Genomic DNA, 6,351 nt, shown 5'->3' on the forward strand with positions numbered 1-6,351 from the left:
CGCCCGATTACTTACATACGTACTTAGAGAGAGAGAGAGAGAGAGAGGTGGCCCTCGCCCTCTATTATTAAATTAATACGATATATTCTATCATATTCCCAGAAGATATAGCCGCATAGCATGAACTCTCAGTCTCAGAGAGATCTTGGTATTACTCTCGCCTCCGTAGAATGTGGTCCCCTCTCTCTCTCCAACACACGTGTCAAAATCTGCATCTGTTGGCTGACGCTACGGACCGATCACAGTGGGCTGGTGTCCGGACCCTGGGACAGGAGTGCTGCTGGCCCCGGGCCGAACCCTCCCAGACCCCAGTCGGAAATCGGAACTGCTGTTAGAACGCAAAATCAGGCTGGCGCGCGCCGTGGACCATAGTCCACAGTGTGTGTGTGTGTGTCCCAGTCTCGACAAATAGGTACAAAGGAAATACACCCAGCTTCATTTCCTTTTTCTAGCTAGGGTTTAATTTAAACCTCGTCATTTGATTGGACAAACTAAAGCTTCCCTCTGCAATATCTGATGATAGATTAGACGGTTGTGATCATATCTAATTTGTTGAATTGGTGCGGGACCCAACCAACCGGCGAAGGAGAATCATGAATGTGAGTCCCGGGAGTACAGTAGAGTACAATACATACATACAATCCTGAAAAACTGAAAACCACTCCGTCATCTCATCCATATGGTTTGAATCATTCGAGATATTATAATGTAGTCATAAATATGTGAATCACCACCTATCGTAATATAGCTCAGATTTGCAATTAATACCTGTTTTTATATGGCAATATCAAAAACCTGACTCTATATATATATATATATATATATATATATAAAAAGAAAACTAAAGGAATTTTAGAATTTTTAAGTACATCTTGGTTTAGCCATTCTAATAAATAGAAAATAGAAATTATGAATTCTACAAAATCCCCCCACCCCTTTTTGAATTCAAAGAATTATTTTAGGCGGTGTATTGTATAGTATGTAGAACTATTAATGTAATGTATAATCGGTAATGTTGAATCATGTATAGAAGAATATTACGAGTGTTAAAAAAGAGTTTCCATATTACATTGACTTTGACTTAAGGGGTGTTTGGCAATGTGTATGATTTTGTTTGCCACATCAGCAATGATTATGTAAAAATGTTGTCACCATGAACACCTCTATGTTTATTCTTCATTATATATATGGTAGATTTAGAGGATTAAAAGAAAGAGTAATGATTTTACTAGAACGCTCTTTCTCCATAAAAGCTCCTCATATTTATTGATTATCAGCTTTGGATTTCATCCTTTTAATTCTTTTCAAATTTCCAGCCTCTTATAAATGACAATGAACTCTTACAATGGAGTATATTGTTTCCAGATCAAAACTTCAAAACAATTTCTTTACTTATTCAGTTTTATAGTGGATTAAGTGGCTTAACTGAATGATTTATTGCTTTGTCATTTAGTGAATAAAATAATTACAGGTACAATAATCAAATATTCCAGCTTCAGCTTCAGCTTCAGCTTCAGCCATTAAAGAGCTCACAACCTACTTATTAACTTGTTTGGTAAGAGACAAAGCAACAACTCATTCAGTTCAGCTAATTTGGCTGTCATCAAATAGGCCTCTTAGTCTCAAACTCTCAATAAATAATAAATACAAAATGCTCTCTCAAGTTATTTAGTGAGATTGCTAAGGCAGATGCGTTTCTACCTAAAAATCACTCCTTTTTTTAAAATGTCAATCATAAATACTTGGATACTTAGATCACAAAACCATAGAAACAAACAACAAGAAAAGTAAAATATACATCACTATAATCAGACTAATCTTGCAGAACAATAAATAGGTAACCATGGTAACAAGAGAATCCTCTTCAAAAGAGACCTGAACATCACTCTTTATTTAGTAAATGAGGTGGGATTTGATAAGGTCTAGAGACAAGTGCTTTTTGCATTTTAGGGTTCCCACAAGTTACCAGATGGTACATAATAAAATGGTCATCATCCATGACTATTTGATTGCCTTTCTTTTTTCAAGCTTTGTGGGGTTACACAATGGGGTACCCCCATCCCTTTATCCCTAACCCCCCAACCTGGCGATAGGGATTTTTTCCCAAGATTCAATTTGGGAAGAATATAAATGCAGATACGTACAGTATAAATACAAAGTCTAGAAATGCAATACCCAAGGTTTTGCACTTACATATTTGTTTTGTATTCAAAGAAAAATCTATGATGCCAGAAAGACATAACACCAGAAAGGCTTTGACCAATCATAACCCCCCTATACTTATCAAAAAAAATCACAACCCCCTAAAAATTTGATGAAAACCCACCTAATTAGTTATTACTTTTATGATGCCGGTCGATTGATTGTAAGTTCTTCCAAATATTATAGACAAACCATTTAACTTATATGTTATTTAGATCTTACAAATAATTTAAATAAAAATTTTGTGGCAACCATCCAAACACTTCCCTTTAGAAACAAACATTTTATATAGGAACTTAGCGTAACTTTTTTGTCTAATTAATTTTCTATGTTCAATTTGGTGATGGGTCAGCATGTTACTATAAGAAAGGTTGCAAGTTATGGGGCCTAGAGTGGTTACCATCCATGATGTTTATGATCCAAGCTTTTTGCGTACACCTAAAGTAAAATAGCATTTGGAGAAACTTTTGGATTTGTGCTTTGTGATGTAAAAGTGTTAAAACTTTTAAATAGGCCATGTATGGTGGTACTCCTTGCTTTGTATTTTTAATAACATCAAAGTACAAAGTATATGATATAGTACAAAGTACATGGTATATTTTTTGTTTCATACTTTTATTTCAAAAACTATTTGAATAAATTTTTTTTGAAAAACATGTTTTTCAAAGTAAAAGTAAATTATAGTGTTTGGATATAACAAAATATTTTATATGTATGCATACGTCGTGGCATCCATATATAAGGCCACATGGTATTTGAATGTAAATCAATAATATATGGATGTCACATAACACTATATATGGATATCACGTGATGTTTAAATATAAATCAATAATATGTGGATGTCATGTGGTATTTGAAAGTAAGATTATGTTTGGCTTGAAAGAAAAAGTAGGGAAAGGGAAAGGTAAGGAAACCTTAGCAAACCTTGTATAGGTTTTCCTACATTTTTTTTTCGAACCAAACATAGCTTAAGACAATAATAGTACATTCCATGTGGCATATAATTATCACGAATTGTATTCATATGACATGTGACATCAATATGTGCCACCTGGCAGTATATATGGATGTCACGTGATATCTAAATGTTGGATCAATGACATGTAAATGTCATGTGGCAGCATAGATGAATGCAATGTGGCACCTAAAGGTAAACCAACGATATTGTATATTCTGTGATATGTCACATGTCATTGAATACATTAATATGTCTCTACTTCTACGCGATATTCATATATGTTATCACGTGGTGGAGTGTATAAATATCATATATGTGGTTGATGCACACGTTTCAAAAAATATAAACTATAAAATATGTTAAATGACCAAAAAGTACAAAGTATCAAAAATTGGTTTCGTGTTTTTCATATTTTTTGTATTTTGATTTCGTGCTTTTTAAAAATAAAAAACACCTCAAATAAACGTGTTCTGGTATTTTTTGTACATTCATACTTTTGAGAGTATGAAAAGTACTTTCAAAAGTACCACCAAACTATAATGTTTTCAAAAACAATTCTTAGCAAGCTCGGGAAAACACTTTTTGGTTGATTTTATTTTTCACAGCTCTGTCATAAGCAAAATTTTGTCCAAATAAATCTTCCTTCCTCTTAGTTTGTCTTAAATTTTTATTTTTTCAAGTTTTTATATTTGAATTAATTAACTAAAAGGGAAAAAATAAAGAAAATATGAAGATGCTAATTAACAATGTATTTTGGTCGCCCATTGCAACTTGCACGCAAGGAAAAGAAAAAGCATTGCAAATAAGTAAATAAGTAAATAAATAATGATTACATCTATTAAGGAAAACAGAGACAAATTTTCATAAAGAAGGATGAGGGATTGAGGTGTGGAAGTCCAATACGCGTGATCAACCCAACACGTTTCGATCCGGTTTGGTAAGATATTAAAAGCGTGGATGTCCACCTCTCTCTCTCCCTCTCTCGATCTCTCTCGACGCTGTTGGGACACACACACACAAAACCGCGAGATTCTTTAATAAAAAGTAAGTACCCAGGTGGACAAGTGGGGCCACATGCCTTTTACGTTGTTTATCTTCTATAGATTTCGGACAGAAAAAGAAAAAAATCGGGGCTCCGCAAATTCATATCCTGGAGGTGCATCGTTTTCGGAGAATCCGAATTGATAGGTTTTGTTGCACTGATGGGAACCTTGTTGTGGTCCCCAGGTGGCATCAGAGGACGCGCGTAGTTTCAGTCGTCTGACGTGGATGTGGGGACCAGCAGGAGATGAGATGAGATGAAGCGGGAATCTGTGTCGTACGAGGAAGTTAAGTGAGAGGAGGAGGAGGAGGAGGAGGAGAAGGAGAGGGGCGATGATTTCGGGTACGGATTGTGGCGGCTGAGAAAAACGACGTGGAGGAATCGCAAAGGCGTTATCGATTGCGTCAAGATGGGTCGAGCAGATGACACGTGTAAGGAGATGGTTGCTGCTATGTTTTTTATGCTGGTTATGGACAGACATGGTGGATTCTGGGTTTCTGGGAAGCAGATCTCGCTCTGCTTGGAATGATTGGGCAGCGTACGGGACTGCTCACCCAATGCAATGCAAATGCCCCCTGTACTGTGGATCTGTGGGGCCCATCTCACACGTGTTTGAGAACAACCTGCTATCCGACCCGCATTGTCTCTGTCTGTATGTGTGCTCCTGAGTCCCTCCTCTGCCCAGCGCCCCAGCCCCAAGAACCAGAAAGATCCTTGTTCCCAGTTGAAGTTACAGATTTGCCCCCGGTAATGGCTTATATTATGAATATGCCCCTTCTGCATTCCCTGCTTTGTTTGGTAAGAGACGGAAACATAACTTAACTTGACCAAAATGACCCTATATATGTCACGCTGGCTGAAGTGACTAACAGACAGGGGCGTCCTGGTCAATTTAAGTAAAAGTGAGATAGGAAGGAGTGAGGATTGAATCAGGAATTCAGGGTTCAGGGGAGGGAGGGGTGTGAGTTGTTGTTAGGACTTATTAGGAGTAGGAGTTATTGAGTTAGGGCGGCCCCCGTCCCCGCGGTTTACCTAGAGATTGCCAAAAGAAAGGGAGAAGTTAGGGCAACTGCTGGTCCTGGCTTTATACGACTTGTGTAGAAGTATAACCATTTTGGGGCAAATTGGTACAATTGAAACAACACACCACCCCCACTTTCCTCCATTTTCAATGCTCATGTCTCCCCCTTTTCATGATGATGGGAACTGAAGATAAAGTAGAGACTACTAGAGAGGGAGAGGGAGAGGGAGAGGGAGAGGGACCACCGAGAGAGAGAGACTGAGAGAGATGATTTGGATCTGAACTCAGATACGCCAAACCTCTCAATAAAGAAACTATGGGTTTGGGTGGGCCCCCATTTGGCCATTTCTTTCTATTTATAAGAACATAGGGTACCTACTCCGAAGGGGAAAATGATTACAAGGCTTTCATTGATAGCGTGAGAAGCAATGTCCTTTTTCACCCCTACATGGAATCCCTACAGTTTCTTAAGTTGATAGTTCTAATTTAGTGGTGCCAACTTTATTATGCTCCAGTCTCCACCAATAATAATACTCTACTGTTGACTGTTGTAATACCGATTCCACCACATAAGAAGTTTAGCATGTTGTTTATGGATTATGGTCCCCTCACTCCCACCCTAAACCTTAGATTAAACCCAAGTATATAATGGATTTATACTTCACACAGTTCTCAAAACCCGTTAATTACGGTGAGAGAACGGGGAGTCCATCTATAAATTAATGAGTGATTTTCAGCATCCGATTACAGGCAAGGTGACGGCGGGTGGCACCATTAAGGTGGCGTTTGCTCACTGCTCAACTGAAAAGTTTCCCATTTGAAAATTGAGCTTTCAACATTACTCTAGGTGTAGGAACTAGGGGTTAAGTGGTTACCCAGCAATTATATTTGAAATTTCTAGTATATCGAGGTTCCTCCAGGGGTTCATTTGTCACCCCAACTAAAATTGGAATAACGTCTATATCAGGCATCTAACTTAAGCCCTTACCAATTGCTAAATACCACCTAGGAGAGAGAGAGAGAGAGATGAGATTTGCAAGGAAAACAAAAATCTTTAAAATACATGAACACATAGCCCAAATATTTCCAGTCTGAATGTTTCTGTCCATTTTACATTGAGGAACC

Source organism: Nelumbo nucifera, chromosome 1 (assembly GCF_055504915.1).
Source record: "Nelumbo nucifera cultivar China Antique chromosome 1, China Antique-T2T, whole genome shotgun sequence".
Lineage (NCBI taxonomy): Eukaryota > Viridiplantae > Streptophyta > Magnoliopsida > Proteales > Nelumbonaceae > Nelumbo > Nelumbo nucifera.